The sequence below is a fragment of the Ranitomeya variabilis genome, chromosome 2 (assembly GCF_051348905.1).
Source record: "Ranitomeya variabilis isolate aRanVar5 chromosome 2, aRanVar5.hap1, whole genome shotgun sequence".
In the NCBI taxonomy this organism is placed as follows: Eukaryota; Metazoa; Chordata; class Amphibia; order Anura; family Dendrobatidae; genus Ranitomeya; species Ranitomeya variabilis.
Window position 1 is genome coordinate 845,327,802 of NC_135233.1, and position 18,457 is coordinate 845,346,258.

The 18,457-nt window shown below is 43.8% G+C and overlaps 1 long non-coding RNA gene across 1 annotated transcript in view; it reads left to right on the forward strand.

The window, feature by feature from the left end:
* The window catches only part of LOC143807998 (uncharacterized), a 135,540-nt gene that overhangs the window by 59,974 nt on the left and 57,109 nt on the right, over positions 1-18,457 (forward strand). The window contains exon 2 of the long non-coding RNA XR_013221853.1: positions 15,520-15,564. This is a non-coding gene — a long non-coding RNA (uncharacterized LOC143807998). The remainder of the gene's footprint in view (positions 1-15,519; positions 15,565-18,457) is intronic.

An 18,457-nucleotide genomic window follows, 5' to 3' on the forward strand; every position in this document is an offset into this window, starting at 1 on the left:
TCAGTATGTTTCACCGCCGCCATCTGGAAAAGCCAGGTCCTATAAGGCGTGAGGGCCCTGGGGTCCCTTGTAGAAGGCGGGGTACTGTCATGTCGGACGCTATTCACACTAGGGCATCTCACAGACAGCGGTAATTCCACATTTGTCCACTATACGCTCAGTGGCGCCGGCTAGACTTTATCCAGGTTGTCCGGGGTTAATCTAGCTGGTAATCGGGTTGGAGGCTGGGTCACGCCCGTGGCCTTTAAATAGTCATTCTGGACTTTGGGCGTCGCCGATTATAGCTTGTGTCTTGTGCCTGGTGATCTCGGTTTGGAGTGGTGGTCTAGGAGAAGAAATATCGTATCTGATGGTGTATTATCCTTTGTCATATTTCTCCTTCCTGTATTTGTATTTTTTTTGCCCTGTGCACATTATAGTATTTTCCCTAGTCTGAGGGATATCGCAGGGGCCCGGGTAATCAGCTGTAGTCTACCCAGTACCCGCATGACACTGCTTTGCACACTCTTGGCATTCTCTTGATGAGCTTCAGAAGGTAGTCACCGGGAATGGTCTTCCAACAATCTTGTAGGAGTTCCCAGAGATGCTTAGCACTTGTTGGCCGTTTTGCCTTCACTCTGTGGTCCAGCTCACCCCAAACCATCTCGATTGGGTTCAGGTCGGGTGACTGTGGAGGCCAGGTCATCTGGCGTAGCACCCCATCACTCTTCTTCTTGGTCAAATAGCCGTTACACAGCCTGGATGTGTGTTTGGGGTAATTGTCCTGTTGAAAATTAAGTGATGGTCCAACTAAAGGCAAACCGGATGGAATAGCATGCCGCTGCAAGATGCTGTGGTAGCCATGCTGGTTCAGTATGCCTTCAATTTTGAATAAATCCCCAACAGTGTCACCAGCAAAGCACCCCCACGCCATCACATCTCCTCCTCCATGCTTCACGGTGGGAAACAGGCATGTAGAGTCAATCCGTTCACCTTTTCTGCGTCGCACAAAGACACGGTGGTTGGAACCAAAGATCTCAAGTTTGGACTCATCAGACCAAAACACAGATTTCCACTGGTCTAATGTCCATTCCTTGTGTTCTTTAGCCCAAACAAGTCTCTTCTGCTTGTTGCCTGTCCTTAGCAGTGGTTTCCTAGCAGCTATTTTACCATGAAGACCTGCTGCACAAAGTCTCCTCTTAAAAATTGTTGTAGAGATGTGTCTGCTGCTAGAACTCTGTGTGGCATTGACCTGGTCTCTAATCTGAGCTGCTGTTAACCTGCGATTTCTGAGGCTGGAGACTCGGATAAACTTATCCTCAGAAGCAGAGGTGACTCTTAGTCTTCCTCTCCTGGGGCGGTCCTCATGTGAGCCAGTTTCTTTGTAGCGCTTGATCGTTTTTGCCACTGCACTTGGGGACACTTTCAAAGTTTTCCCAATTTTTCGGACGGACTGAACTTCATTACTTAAAGTAATGATGGCCACTCGTTTTTCTTTAGTTAGCTGCTTTTTTCTTGCCATAATACAAATTCTAACAGCCTATTCAGTAGGACTATCAGCTGTGTATCCACCAGACTACTGCACAACACAACTGATGGTCCCAACCCCATTTATAAGGCAAGAAATCCCACTTATTAAACCTGACAGGGCACATCTGTGAAGTGAAAACCATTCCCGGTGACTACCTCTTGAAGCTTATCAAGAGAAAGCCAAGAGTGTGCAAAGCAGTCATCAAAGCAAAAGGTGGCTACTTTGAAGAACCTAGAATATAAGACAAAATTTCAGTTGTTTCACACTTTTTTGTTAAGTATATAATTACACATGTGTTAATTCATAGTTTGTTTGTTTTTAACCAATTAACTTTTTATTAGCAAAAAAGAGAGGTACATAACTCAACAAATATTTCCAGCAGGGGAGAAGGGGAGGGGAAGGGGAAAAGGGAAGTCAGGGGAAAGGAGGGAAAAACAAAGTACATAGTGTCCAAAGAGCACAGCAAATCCAGCACAAAAAGTACGAAGTCATAGTGTAAAACAAATCACATATTCTAATATAAACTATTAGATGAGGGTAAGGGCGGATGGGGATACACAAGCTGAGGAAACCCAAGGATCCCACCAGGAAAGGACCTTATTCTTCTTAGAGAGACCCTGTGCCGTAATTACTTCATAGCTGAAGTGGAGGTTAATTTTGGAAACCAATTCGGCTCTAGAGGGAAGATCTGTAGATTTCCAGTGGTTTGCAATACATTCAAACAACAACCTACAGTGGGGCAAAAAAGTATTTAGTCATTCAGCAATAGTGCAAGTTCCACCACTTAAAAAGATGAGAGGCGTCTGTAATTTACATCATAGGTAGACCTCAACTATGGGAGACAAACTGAGAAAAAAAAATCCAGAAAATCACATTGTCTGTTTTTTTTTCATTTTATTTGCATATTATGGTGGAAAATAAGTATTTGGTCAGAAACAAAATTTCATCTCAATACTTTGTAATATATCCTTTGTTGGCAATGACAGAGGTCAAACGTTTTCTGTAAGTCTTCACAAGGTTGCCACACACTGTTGTTGGTATGTTGGCCCATTCCTCCATGCAGATCTCCTCTAGAGCAGTGATGTTTTTGGCTTTTCGCTTGGCAACACGGACTTTCAACTCCCTCCAAAGGTTTTCTATAGGGTTGAGATCTGGAGACTGGCTAGGCCACTCCAGGACCTTGACATGCTTCTTACGAAGCCACTCCTTCATTGCCCTGGTGGTGTGCTTTGGATCATTGTCATGTTGAAAGACCCAGCCACGTTTCATCTTCAATGCCCTTGCTGATGTAAGGAGGTTTGCTCTCAAAATCTCACGATACATGGCCCCATTCATTCTTTCATGTACCCGGATCAGTCGTTCTGGCCCCTTTGCAGAGAAACAGCCCCAAAGCATGATGTTTCCACCACCATGCTTTACAGTAGGTATGGTGTTTGATGGATGCAACTCAGTATTCTTTTTCCTCCAAACACGACAAATTGTGTTTCTACCAAACAGTTCCAGTTTGGTTTCATCAGACCATAGGACATTCTCCCAAAACTCCTCTGGATCATCCAAATGCTCTCTAGCAAACTTCAGACGGGCCCGGACATGTACTGGCTTAAGCAGTGGGACACGTCTGGCACTGCAGGATCTGAGTCCATGGTGGTGTAGTGTGTTACTTATGGTAGGCCTTGTTACATTGGTCCCAGCTCTCTGCAGTTCATTCACTAGGTCCCCCCGCATGGTTCTGGGATTTTTGCTCACCGTTCTTGTGATCATTCTGACCCCACGGGGTGGGATTTTGCGTGGAGCCCCAGATCGAGGGAGATTATCAGTGGTCTTGAATGTCTTCCATTTTCTAATTATTGCTCCCACTGTTGCTTTCTTCACTCCAAGCTGGTTGGCTATTGCAGATTCAGTCTTCCCAGCCTGGTGCAGGGCTACAATTTTGTTTCTGGTGTCCTTTGACAGCTCTTTGGTCTTCACCATAGTGGAGTTTGGAGTCAGACTGTTTGAGGGTGTGCACAGGTGTCTTTTTATACTGATAACAAGTTTAAACAGGTGCCATTACTACAGGTAATGAGTGGAGGAAAGAGGAGACTCTTAAGGTACCGTCACACTAAACGACTTTATAACGATATCGCTAGCAATCCGTGACGTTGCAGCGTCCTCGCTAGCGATATCGTTTAGTTTGACACGCAGCAGCGATCAGGATCCTGCTGTGATGTCGCTGGTCGCTGAATAAAGTCCAGAACTTTATTTGGTCGTTTGATCGCTGTGTATCGTTGTGTTTGACACCAAATGCAACGATACCAGCGATATTTTACACTGGTAACCAGGGTAAACATCGGGTAACTAAGCGCGGGGCCGCGCTTAGTAACCCGATGTTTACCCTGGTTACCAGCGTAAAATGTAAAAAAAACAAACAGCACATACTCACATTGCGTCCCCTGCAGTCTGCTTCCTCCTCTGACTCAGCGCCGCAAAGTGAAAGTGAAAGCAGCACAGCGGTGACGTCACCGCTCTGCTCTCACTGTACGGCGCTCAGTCAGTCAGGAAGTGGACGCAGGGGGACGTGAATGTAAGTATGTGCTGTTTGTTTTTTTTACATTTTACGCTGGTAACCAGGGTAAACATCGGGTTACTAAGCGCGGCCCTGCGCTTAGTTACCCGATGTTTACCCTGGTTACCAGGGGACCTCGGCATCGTTGATCGCTGGAGAGCGGTCTGTGTGACAGCTCTCCAGCGATCAAACAGCGACGCTGCAGCGATCGGCATCGTTGTCGTTATCGCTGCAGCGTCGCTTAATGTGACGGTACCTTTAAAGAAGAAGTTACAGGTCTGTGAGAGCCAGAAAACTTTATTGTTTGTTTCTGACCAAATACTTATTTTCCACCATAATATGCAAATAAAATGATAAAAAAACAGACAATGTGATTTTCTGGATTTTTTTTTCTCAGTTTGTCTCCCATAGTTGAGGTCTACCTATGATGTAAATTACAGACGCCTCTCATCTTTTTAAGTGGTGGAACTTGCACTATTGCTGACTGATTAAATACTTTTTTGCCCCACTGTATATAGAAAGAAACACCAGAGATAATAATTTTTATAAACTGAGGAAAAACACTATAGAAATGAACCCTTAAAAAATTTCCTTCAGACCAGATTATATTAAATAAAATATATTTTTTATTAAAAATAAATTGCAACCACAAAAAACATCACCAAAACGTATGGAAATTTTTATTATTATTAAAATTGTATAATCTACAACAGATATTTATTTATTAAGAATATAAAACATACAACTATAGATAATATGTATCTCCTCCAATCGAGGTTTACTTAGGGATAGATAAAAAATATATATATATAAAAATCCCGTATGTGCAAGACAGGGCAAGTCCAAACTGATCAGTATAATAAACATAAAAATATATATAATGCAGCAAATAATAATTTAATAATATAATATGTGATAAAAATCAGTCAAATAAATTTGTGAATAATATGTGTGTATATCCATATATACACACACACACCTATTGTGTGCAGCAAAATAAATCAATTCATAATAAAGTGCAATAGTGCAATAAAAAATAAATTGCATACAAAACAACCAGTGTGTCCACAAAAGTTGTGAGCCAAAAACAAAAAACAAATAATTATATATTACCCAGTAAAAGCGCTGCCAAATGTGCCAAAATACATTATGAATACTGACCAGTTAGGAGTACCACTGCCCTGCACACACCACTTGGAGTGGTGTGTGCAGGGCAGTGGTACTCCTAACTGGTCAGTATTCATAATATATTTTGGCACATTTGGCAGCGCTTTTACTGGGTAATATATAATTATTTGTTTTTTGTTTTTGGCTCACAACTTTTGTGGACACACTGGTTGTTTTGTATGCAATTTATTTTTTATTGCACTATTGCACTTTATTATGAATTGATTTATTTTGCTGCACACAATAGGTGTGTGTGTGTATATATGGATATACACACATATTATTCACAAATTTATTTGACTGATTTTTATCACATATTATATTATTAAATTATTATTTGCTGCATTATATATATTTTTATGTTTATTATACTGATCAGTTTGGACTTGCCCTGTCTTGCACATACGGGATTTTTATATATATATTTTTTATCTATCCCTAAGTAAACCTCGATTGGAGGAGATACATATTATCTATAGTTGTATGTTTTATATTCTTAATAAATAAATATCTGTTGTAGATTATACAATTTTAATAATAATAAAAAATTCCATACGTTTTGGTGATGTTTTTTGTGGTTGCAATTTATTTTTAATAAAAAATATATTTTATTTAATATAATCTGGTCTGAAGGAAATTTTTTAAGGGTTCGTTTGCAATACATTGCCTGGCAGCGATCAAAATGTTAGAGATCATCGGGCGGAGAGGGGAGGGGAACTCTATAAGGGAAATACCCAGAACAGCTAGATGCCCACTCAAGACAAGGGGAAGACGAGTTACCTCTGTGATCAGGGACTCTACCTGGCGCCAGAAAATCTGAACCTGTGGGCAGGACCACCAGACATGAGAGCCGGAGCCAATAGCCCCGCACCCCTCCAACAAAGGGGAGAGGAAGAGGGACCAAATTTGGCAAGGCGAGCAGGAGTGAGATACCACTGAAGCTGAATCTTTTTAGACTGCTCCAAATGTCCTATACATGAGGAAAATTTAGAGGGGCTGTACAAATCCCTAGTTAGACCGCACATGGAGTACTGTGTCCAGTTTTGGGCACCGGTGCTCAAGAAGGATATAATGGAACTAGAGAGAGTACAAAGGAGGGCAACAAAATTAATAAAGGGGATGGGAGAACTACAATACCCAGATAGATTAGCGAAATTAGGATTATTTAGTCTAGAAAAAAGACGACTGAGGGGCGATCTAATAACCATGTATAAGTATATAAGGGGACAATACAAATATCTCGCTGAGGATCTGTTTATACCAAGGAAGGTGACGGGCACAAGGGGGCATTCTTTGCGTCTGGAGGAGAGAAGGTTTTTCCACCAAAATAGAAGAGGATTCTTTACTGTTAGGGCAGTGAGAATCTGGAATTGCTTGCCTGAGGAGGTGGTGATGGCGAACTCAGTTGAGGGGTTCAAGAGAGGCCTGGATGTCTTCCTGGAGCAGAACAATATTGTATCATACAATTATTAGGTTCTGTAGAAGGACGTAGATCTGGGGATTTATTATGATGGAATATAGGCTGAACTGGATGGACAAATGTCTTTTTTCGGCCTTACTAACTATGTAACTATGTAACTATGGCAAACTGCCAGTCCTCCAGGGAAGCCTCGAAAGCCAGCGAGGACTCCCAGGAAGTCATAAAAGGAAGCTTATCAGGAATATCGTGGGATATAAGAGCCCTGTAAAGAATAGAGATGCCATGGGGCACTATGGTGGCTGGTCTAAAGAACCTGTGAGCCGGGTCCTCCGACAGAGGCGGGGGCGCACCGAACAACCGACGCGACCTAAGGAAACTGCGCAGTTGTAGATATTGAAAAAAATCTTTGATAGAAAGAGAAAATCTATTCGCCAGGACCTCAAATGACAACAGGCCGTCCAAGCCGAACAGGTCGACCACCCGGTGCACCCCGCGCCTCCACCAGGAGGAAAGAGAAGTGTGCCCAATAGCATATTCCAAGGCCCACAGAGAAACATAGTCATACATAAAAAGGAAATGAGAAGTGCAGACTGACGCCCAAAGTCTTGATAATGCGGAGAGAAGGGCCAGAAGGAGAGACTCGAAGCAGCCGGAGCTCCAAAAGCAATTTAAGAGAGTTCTTGGGGGCAAAATGGGATTCAATAAGCACCCAGGGTAAAAGTGAGTTCTCCTCCCACCAAAATTTAAGAGGCTCTAGAATCGCCGCCCTATAATAGAATTGAATCGAAGGGACGCCCAATCCACCCATAGAGTACGGGAGGGACATAACTCGACGCTTGACCCTGTGAGGCTTCTTGTTCCAGATAAACCGATCAATGATCGATTGGAAAGCTGAGATATATTTCGAGGGGATGGAAAGGGGAAGACACCGAAATAGATAAATAATTTTGGGGAGAAATAACATTTTAGCAGTTTGGATACGGGCCATCCACGAGAGCGAAGAGCTCGATAGTTGTTCCATGCCCCTCCTAATCTCCGAGAGAGCCTCCTCGCAGTTAGAACGGACGATGTCGTCCAACCTAGTTATCCAGATGCCCAAATACGAAAAGCCCGTAGGGGCCCAAATAAATGCAAACTTAGATTGAATTTGAATTTGAAGAGCGTCCGGGAGGAAGAGGGGAAAAATAATGGATTTAGTCAAATTAAGTTTGTAATATGATACCGCGGAGAATTGGGATAAAATCGAGGTAATCGCATTCAGCGAAACTAGTGGCGAAGTACAAGTCAAAACCACATCGTCGGCGTAAAGTCCGATTTTGTGTTCGGTTCCCCCCACCCGCACCCCTTTTATATCAGCACTTTGCCTAACCATGGCAGCTAAAGGCTCCATGATCAGAGCAAAAATAAGGGGAGAGAGGGGGCAGCCCTGTTGAGTCCCGTTCAAAATGGGGAACGTACGAGATTTAAAGCCGCCCGAGCGGACCGACGCGCAGGGGTTGGAGTATAAAGCCATGACGGCTTTAGAAATAAGTCCAGTAAGACCAAACTTTTCCAGCGTGAGCTCAATATATCCCCAGTGCACCCTGTCAAACGCTTTTTCGGCGTCAAGAGACAGGAATACACTGGGGAGACCCTCCCTCTCCACCACATCCAGGAGATCGATTAAACGTCTCGTGCCGTCTCTGGTTTGTCTGCCGGGAACAAACCCGACTTGGTCGGGGTGAATGAGGCTGGGGAGCACCGATATCAATCTATTGGCCCAAATTTTAGCATAGATTTTAACGTCACAATTCAGGAGGGCTATGGGGCGAAAATTCCCTGGAGACGTTGCGGGTTTCCCCTGTTTAAGAAGGGACACGATGGAAGCTTCCAACCCCTCAGGTCTAATACTACCAGCAGATACCCAGTTGTTAAATAAGCGTAGAAGGTAAGGGGAGAGGACAGAGAAGAATTGTGCATAGTAAAGAAAAGGAAAACCATCCGGCCCTGGAGAAGAACACTTATTAGCATCTCTGATAATTTGAGATAGCTCAGATTCAACAATGGGAGAATTCAGAAAGGAAAGCTGTTCCGCGCTGACCGAGGGGAGATTAGCTTTTTCCAAGAACGCTAAAATTAGCTCCCCTGAGGGCTGAGGGACTCCCGGGTCGGAGCCAAGATCATAGAGTGAAGAATAATAGGCAGCAAACTCCTCAGCAATATGGATAGGATTATAGACAAGGGAGCCGTCAGACCCAAGCAGGAATGGAATCTTGGATTGAGCCTCTCTCTTCCTAACATGCTCAGCCAAAACAGCACCTGCCCGGTCTCCCATTGCATAGAATTTGGCTCTGGATTTCCTTAAGGCATTCTCAGCCCTATGTAGAAGCAACTGGCGAACATGCATGCGGGCCTTAGAGAGGTCAGAAAAGAGCGCCGGGGTAGGAGACACTTTATGGGCATATTCAAGGCGAGCTAATTCGTCTAGGGCAGAATTGAGAGCCGAATTATATTTCCTCTTAGCCGTTGCAGCCATTTTGATAAAGCAGCCCCTAGCCACTGCCTTGTGGGCGAACCAGAGGGTATCATCTTGTATGTCTGGGGTATCATTGGAGGAGAAGAATTCTAACAAGGCTCTTTCCATAAACTGGGAGTTTAGTTGATCAGCAAGAAGATGAGTATTTAGATGCCAATGTGAAGGGGGTCTAATAGCAAGAGGGTCTCTCAGAGTAAGGGACACCGGAGCATTGTCCAACCAAGTGATACTGCCTATATCTGCTGAAATGCAGTGAGGGAGGGCCACATCATTCACCAGCATGTAGTCAATTCTGCTATAGGAACCGTGTCTGGGAGACATGAACGTGTAATCTCTCTCACCACAGTGCAGATATCTCCAAATATCATGCAGATTATACAAACTAATTAGCGGCCCTACCTCGCCCCTAGACAAAGAGATAGCAGAACAGTCTAGCACTTTAGATATTGGAACATTAAAATCCCCAGCAATCAGCTTGTGGCCATGCTGGATGTCCTGTAAAGTCTGAAAGAAACCTAAGAACTTCAGCTGACCTGCATTAGGGGCATAGACTGAGGCAATGGTGTAAGGGGCATTGTTAATAAGACATTGAACTATAATGAACCTACCCATTGGATCCACTATTGAACGGATCAAATGAAAAGTATTAGTTTTGCTAAAGAAAATAGCTACTCCCGCCTTTTTTGACGGACCGTTTGCAAAAAATTGGTGCGGATATAAACCTGAGTACATTCTAACATTATCACACTCCAGTAAATGCGTTTCTTGAAGACATAAGATATCTCGACGAGATTTGCCCAACTGCCTCCAGACAATAGACCTCTTGCCCGGGGAGTTGAGGCCATTTACATTGACTGAATACAATGAAATACTCATATCAAAGGTATATAAACAATCCTACAATATACTGAACACCAATGGGGTGTGCAAGAGAATAAATAACATGTGACCTGCGGACTAGAACACAAGTACAGGAAAACCAGGAAGCAGGGAAAAAACAAAAAAAAGGGGGGGAAAACAGACAAGACAGACAACAGATAAACCAAGGAACCGAGGTCCATTCAGGCAAATCCTGAGTCCAAAAGGTGAGATTCAAAAAACAGTTCACCTATGGGGCAAAAAATTAGACGCTGCAGATGCTCCCAAAAAGGAAGCCAGCGCAGCCTAAGAGAAAAAAAAAGAAACGAGAGAAAAAACAAGCAAAACGAATCTGTGCGGGAAATAGCCAGGAACCAAAGATGAGGTGGGCTTCAAGCGACCTCCCAGTCCGGCTCAATACGGGCCCTGAGGTTTTTGTTGTTTCCAGGCTTTGGGGGGCCAGTAGAGACCGGGGAACCAGGAACCACCAGACCCCATTTAGACAGTGCAGTCGCCGCGTGAGACGGAGTCAGGCAGGTGGTAATAGATCCATCTTTGCGGATGAGAAGCTTGGTGGGGAACCCCAAACGATATGAGATGCCTTTTTCCCTGAGGATAGCAGTGTAAGGACCAAAAGCTCTACGGAGGGCCAAAGTGCCCGGAGAGAGGTCTGGGAAGACAGTGATGCAAGCAAATCTTTCAGGTAAGGTTGGGTTCTTTCTTAATGCCTGGAGAAAGTCCTCTTTCATTCCATAGAAGTGTATGCGAGCAAGCACATCTCTGGGGACTGAAGGCCCCAGGCCAGGCGGCTTAGGGACCCGGTGCACACGGTCAATTATAATATCTTTTGAGGCAAACTGAGGAAGAACAGCCAAGATAAAGTCCTGTAGGAAAGCTTTCAAGTCTCCTGGCAAGATAGATTCTTCAATGCCTCTGAGCTTAACATTATTCCTCCTGGACCTATCTTCCAAGTCCAGGGTCTTGGCATGAGTTTTAGTGACCAGACTTTGCAGAGTCTCATGTGCGTCCCAGAGCTCATTGTGAGAAGAGACCAGCTCCGCCATTTTGCGCTCCAGGCGGTCAGTGCGGTTCCCCAATTCCACCACCTCCCCTCTTAGATCCGCCAGCATAGCACGCATGTCTTCTTGTATGGAGGACCTGAGATCCCCGAGCAGACCCCTGAGAAGTGCGGCAGTCACTGAGGCATCAGCAGAATCCGGCGCTGCAGCGCCTGAAAGCGACACCTGAGCGCCGCGTTGTGAGGAGCGGGAGGCCCTGGGTGAGGATGGTGCCATCTTGGGATCCTGCGGCGGCTGAGGGGAGGCCGCAAAGAAATCAATAATCCGCCTGGAAGGGTCACGGGCGCCGGATTTAGATTTCCCCATGCACTCACCGCCGCTCCGGTGAACGATGCCGGCACTATAGGAGATGGAGAAGCTGCCGGTGAAAAGGTATGAGCCGCTTTAAGGTTCCTGGCCTCGGAGCTCCCGCTCTGTGCGACCTACTGCATCAGCAGATAGGCCACGCCCTCTTAATTCATAGTTTTGATGCCTTCAGTGTGAATGTACAATTTTCATAGTCACGAAAATACAGAAAAATCTTTAAATGAGAAGGTGTGTCCAAACTTTTGGTCTGTACTGTATATACTGTATATATATATATAATACCAAGGTTTAGTAATGAACAGTTGTCAGCCAGATACCCTCATTAATAAAATGGTACATATAGAGTTACAATAATCTATAGCTATATATATAACCCTCAGGGTTAACACTAGAGTATAGCTTCGAGGATATCCAAATAGTAATACATAACCTTTAATCAAAAATACTAAAAAAGGACAAAAACATATACACAGATCACCACAAATATAAAGTGCTCGTGCAAACCAGTGCTTAAAGATAAAAGTTGGTTTGGTCTCACCAATAAAGATGGACGTATAACCACAACGATTTCCTCTCAGCTTTCTTTACTAGGAACATTTAGTCCAAATATAGGGGTGGGGTAGGGGGTATAGGGTTTTTCCCTTAAGTCCCTGTCATGCCCCTGTAGTGCTCCTGTCCTAACAAGGACAGATCCCAAGTGAACCCTGCTATAGACAACCACCATTAAATATATAAGCTCAATTGTCTCCCTACGGGCTTCATCTCCAATAACGGGGACTCATCAGGGGAGTCAGATAAAAATAAGTGTCAGTGGGACACAAGAATAGTTCAGCGTATGTCCGTTCATATTAAAGGTTCCCTCAATGGTTGGTATCCATGAGTCAGTGTAACCGTCTGTGTTACGGGCCGGCCTATAATGAATCCTGGATGCTCGGATTACACCCAAACGTGCTCGATTGAGATGTCCACTAATCACTAATGCCTACCTATCGGAATATATAGTGTTACTGTAATATTTGGTATAGTGGTGTGGGTTTGTTTTTTAGAGTGTAGCTAGGCTCTTTTTTTTTTGGAGAAGGTCCTTTCTTGTTACAGAATGACAATGCCATGGTGCATAAAACGAGACAAGTTTCTTGAGACTTGGGTGGAAGAGCTCAATTATTCTGTTAAATTAGTGCCTTTACCTCTATACCAAGCATCTCTGGCATAAATTACAACACTATAGGCACATTGCAAAATCTTATGGAAAGCCTTTGTAGAAGAGTGTAGACTCTCTAGACTACATTCTTCTAGAAAGGTTTCCATAAGATGAGCAAAAGATTGTGGTACAAAGTTCATAATTTTTGTCTGCCTCCAGCATCTCCTGGGAACTTTTGTTGCTTCCTTGGACCCTCAATGTGATAATGTCATGGCTCACATTATGACATTGCGTGATTACAAATGATTCACTCAACAGAGGTGCAAAAGAAATGCCACTCACAAAAGTTAAGTCCCACTGCAATAGAGGACTGATCCAGACGTCGGAACTGGATACCTCGAATATTTTTGCTCATCTGGAGTCCTCGGCAGTATTACAAAATCATTAGGCTAGGTTCACATTGCGTTAGGGCAATCTGGTAAGCGCATAGCACTAGCGGATTGCGCTAACGCAATGTATCTATAGGGATCGCATTTGCAAGATAGGGATCGCGTCCGAGGTCCGTCAGAAAATGACGGCACATCGCTAGCGCGTGCCGAAAATGGCATGCGCTAGTGATGCGCTAGAGAGCAGATTCACATTGCCGTCAATGGGTGTGCTAACGGACCCATTGCATGGAGTTAATTGCGACAATTTCGCCATGCAACGCAGTCCGTTAGCATTAACCCATTAATGCAATGTGAACCTAACCTTAGTGTTAATCTGAAGTTTAACAGTCTGTTATACTTCAGATTAACACCAATGATTATGTCATACTGTAGGAGGTCAATCTTGTTCGTATAGCCAAGATCGTTAGGTATGCAAATAATTTTTACTATATACAGTGGCTTGCAAAACTATTCACCCCCTTGGCTTTTTACTATTCTGTTACATTAAAACCTGTGTTTAAATATAGTGAGAAAAATCTAGGCACAAATTACATTTATGAGATTAAAACACTAAAATTTGGTATGTGTATATGAATTCACCCCTTTTGCTATTAAGCCCCTAAAAATTTCTGGTGCAAGAAATTCCCTTCAGAATTTACATGAATAGTTAAAGGAAGTCCACCTGTGCGCAATCTTAAGTGACACATGGTGTGTTAGTTATATACACTTTGGATCCAGTTGGATGAACATGTGGGCTGCACTGCTGGAGTAAATTGCTTCTTCACAAATGATGATGAGGAAAAGGCTTTTATTCACAAAGTGTTTTAACACCGTATGGGCATCTTTTTCAAGTGAAAAAAAACATGGCGCCATCATATTCACCAGCACTATACAAACATCATCATGACTTTCTCAATTGGGGCTCACACTTTAAATTCTCTATCAGTATGTCTTTGGAGTATGGAGGAAACACAGGGAGAACATACAAAGTCCTTGGAGATGTTCCCCTTGGTGAGATTTTCACTCAGGACTAGTGATGAGCGAATATACTCGTTACTCAAGATTTCTCGAGCATGCTCGGGGGTCCTCTGAGAATTTTTTAGTGCTCGGAGTTTTAGGTTTTCCTTGCCGCAGCTGAATGATTTACATCTCTTAGCCAGCATAAGTACATGTGGGGATTCCCTAGCAACCAGGCAACCCCCACATGTACTTATGCTGGCTAACAGATGTAAATCATTCAGCTGCGGCGATGAAAACTAAATCTCCGAGCACTTACAAATACTCGGAGGACACCCGAGCGTGCTCGGGAAATCTCGAGTAACGAGTATATTCGCTCATCACTACCCAGGACTCCAGCACTGCAATGCTATAGTGTTAACCACTGAGCCACTGTGCTGCCCATGTATTACATTGCAACTAAATTTTATATAAAATAACAGGGCGTTTTGTGAGGTTTGTTTTCACTTTCATCAACTTTTCTTGTCTGATACGATTTTTAAAATGGTCATTGCTTTTACACCAACCAGATAGATACACACCAGTCCGGTGGCCATACAGGTGTCATATACAGTACGTCAAGAGAAATGACATTTGTTAAATATACTGTTTCTGCATCTCACATATGGCAATATACAGTTAAATCCACACCTGTTACATTACCTATTCATAGATTTTGTGATCCATAAAACATGCTGCAAACATGCAATAAAAATTGCTGGTATTCTTCTCTAGTACCTTAAAGATAAAATAGTCTTACTGTGTGCAGCTGAACGTAGCAGCAGTAAAGTGCTCTTCCTCACATTCACTATGCATAAAGCAAACATTGTAATGTAGAATATCATTCATTTTTAAACACTTTTTTAAACATGAAACTGGCATATTAGCAAATATTATATACCTAAATACAACAGAGATGTAACATGAATACTTTGAAAGTGTTTTGGGGCAAAAACTGTTTTTAAGAAGAAAAAACAAACAAATGTAGTACATTTTTCGCAAGTTTGTTTATGTAAAAAAAATGGTTATTGTAAAAACTACCATCAAGCAAAAAACCTTACCACCTGACAGTCAAATTAAAATTGAAAAAATTAACTTCTAAGTGTTTATTTCAAATTTAGATATTAAGAAAATATAGTATCATGTAAGTAATGTGCAATAAAGGTTATCAATATTACTGCAACTGGACTCACCCTCTGCATCCCCCCAATTCAGCTGTTTGAAGAGGCCATTGTCCCTCAGCCAGCGCCATGTCCCCTTCAAAGTTGTAGTAGCTGCTGTAACTTGTATTTGTCTCAATATCGTGAACATAATGGAGCTACAATACCAAACAATGAAGGAAAAGCCGCATTTGCCTGAGCCCCTACAATTAGCAGATCTACATGGGTCGTGCCAAAAGTTCTTTACAATGCCTTTTTTCATTCTTTCTTGTTTTTCTTTAGTAGAGGTAGTAGTGCTATATAATTAGTTAGGAAGTTATTCGAATTGGGATGAAATGGTGAAAAAAATGCATTTCTACAATTGTTTATTTATTATGTTTTTATTATGTTTTCACAGCATTCTTTGCATAATAAAAAATGTCCTGATAACATGAGTCTTCAGGTTAGTACAATTGCTGCGATACCAAATTTGCATTTTTTTAATATTTAAATTGAACCTGACGGCTGATACATGCGGACTGCATGTAACAGGCACTGGTGCTATGGTCTCACCATGTATGTGTGACCCTGTAACACCACAGCATTTAAAAGAAAAACATAGTTTGACAACTGCATTGGACCAAGCTGCACAGGAGACTAGTTGGACAGACAAGTCCCCGGAAGCTTCTCCCAGCCTGCTCCCCTGGAATGGCAAGTCTCTCCCTATATAGGTGAGAGAGAGTCAGGGCCATAATCGTGGCTGAGAGTATGTGCTTTAGCACGCCCTGGTCTCCCGTCACATGAATATAATGTCCCTTTTGCAGCATACCTTCTGCTTCACCTTCTGCACCATCAGGGTCCCATCAGGCTGGTTGAAATTCTGCTGCTGGCGTTGTTGCATACAAAGAGACAGAGTTCATTTCAAACTCATAACAAATAACTTTATTTTCCTTTGTTCACAGCACATCCTTTGCAGTTACAGCATCAGCATAAAGTTTCACACAGTTCACATTCTCCACTTTCCCTGCACTTCTTCCTATGGTCCTCAGTACGTGCATGGGTTCTACCGCCTCTTGCGGTAACACAGGGTCCTCCCTGTCCAGACTCACTGCGCTTGGGTGTTCCCTCATCCGTTTCACTCCAGATCTAAGGGCATCAGCCCATGCGATGATCTGCCATATGATGAGTGACTTGCGTCCCCGTACTGTATAGGACCTCTACTGTAGCCTCCACTCCACTGAGCCCTGGATGGCTGGGTTCCTTGTATTAAACATTGTGGGGCCCACTGTGTTGCCCCAGGCCTAAGGCCCTCCGGGACTGTCTGGGCTCTCTGGGCCTCCTGAGCTGTTTCAGCTCCCTGGCTTTTCTGACTCACTTGCAAGAAATGCTTCTGTCTTAACCACAGCTGTCCCCTCCTAGCACACACTGACACTCTAGACAAGCTATTTAAGCCAGACCATGTGATAATCATCTGACCGCAACATCATCCCAGGTCCTGTTAGAACACATGCCAGTGTGAGCTCTGCAGGTGGAGATATGGTGAGCACCCTCCCACCCGCTCTATGAGTGCCCACATCCCTCCTCACTTTGCTCATAAACGGGGTACCCTGGTCCATCAAAAACTCCTTAGGCAATCCGGTCCTAACAAAGATATGGACAAGCTCCCGGGTGATACTCTTAGCCAAAAAGTTCCTCAGTGGCACCGCTTCTGGGGACTTGGTTGCGTAGTCCATTTCCACTAGCATGTACTGATGACTGCATGCAGATTTAACTAGGGGACCTACCAGGTCCATAACAATCTTCTCAAAGGGGATCTCTATCACAGGCAATGGGACTAAGGGGCTTTGGAAGTGAGAAGTAGGAGCAGTTATCTGACAGGTGGGGCAGGACCTACAATAATTTAGTATCTCCCGGTAACATCATGGCCATTAGAACCACTGTAATACTCTCTCCTGAGTTTTCACTATCCCTAGATGTCCCCCCAAAACATGCAAATGGGCCATATCTAAAATCCTCCTCTGGTAGGGTCCTGGAATAGCTGCTCTACTATCTCTCCTCCCCTCAGTTTGGTCACCCGATACAACAACTCACCATTGACTGAAAAGTGAGGGAACCTGATGTCAGCCCCGGTCTCTTGAGAAACCCGATTATATACAGTAACATTATCAAATGCCCCCTTTAATGTAAGGTCTCGAACTTCAGCAGTCCCATGGTGTTCTTTGGGCACCTCTAAGTTAGGGAAACTGGACTCCTCTATCACCATCTTGTCCTCCTCTCCAGTGAGGACACATAGGGGAAACTCCTCCATCTTAAATTTTGACAGAGTCTCTTCCATAGGGGCCTGGCTTTTGACTGGGACACTCTGTACAGACCCTTTTTGCCACAAGTTCGAAAACAGTGGAAAATCCTGCCCCAGAATGACAGGATGTATTAAGTTTTTCACTACCCCAAACTCATGGGACTTGGTACCACATTCTGTTCCCATGATCACTCTGGCTACAGGGTAGTCCTTGGCATCTCTGTGTATGCAGCGGACACCCACAAACTTGTGGGTCTAATCAGAATCCATTGTGAGCCTGCCCCTTTAGGTATCCCAGTACGGGGAAGTAGCGATGTCTGGTTTCCCAAGGGATTTCTCAACAACCTAGTATCTCTCAACCAGGTCAAAAATGTTGTCTGCATTCTGAGGGTCGCCCTGAGTAGCCCAGGTATGTATTAACCTGGGAATGGAGTGGATGAACCTGTCCATCACATGATGGACCATCTAAGCAGGAGTGGAAGTCTCTGGCTGCAGCCACTTTTGGACCAGGTGCAATAAATCGAACATTTGTGAGCGAGGGGGTTTTTCGCCAGCATACACCCAGCAGTGGACTTGCTGAACTCTCACAGACATTGTTGTTGCTAGGTGTGCCAGGATTTCAGTTGTTAATTTTTCATATACTTTGGCATCCTGGAGGGCTATGTCATAATACACCTTTTGAGGTTCCCCTGACAGATATAATACCAACACCTCCATCCACTGCACTTGCATAAGTTTCTCCCATTCAGCCACTCTCCTGAAAACAGTCAAAAAGGCTTCCACATTATCTCCCAGGGGTAATTTTCTGCATGGCTCATCTCACCATTTTCCGGATGTACGAATCATCACCTGGAGATGGGGAGGAGGCCGCAAGACTGCTGCTGCGAGAAGGTCAATTTGTCATGTTAGTGCCTTCTGCTGCTGTCGCTGCTGCTGATGAAGCTGCTGTGCTAACAGCTTATTCATCTCCTGTTGTGCCAATTGTTGCTGTTGACAGGCGAGCTGGTGTTCCTGTTGTACCTGGATGAGATGCTTCACAAGCTCTTCTATGCTGACG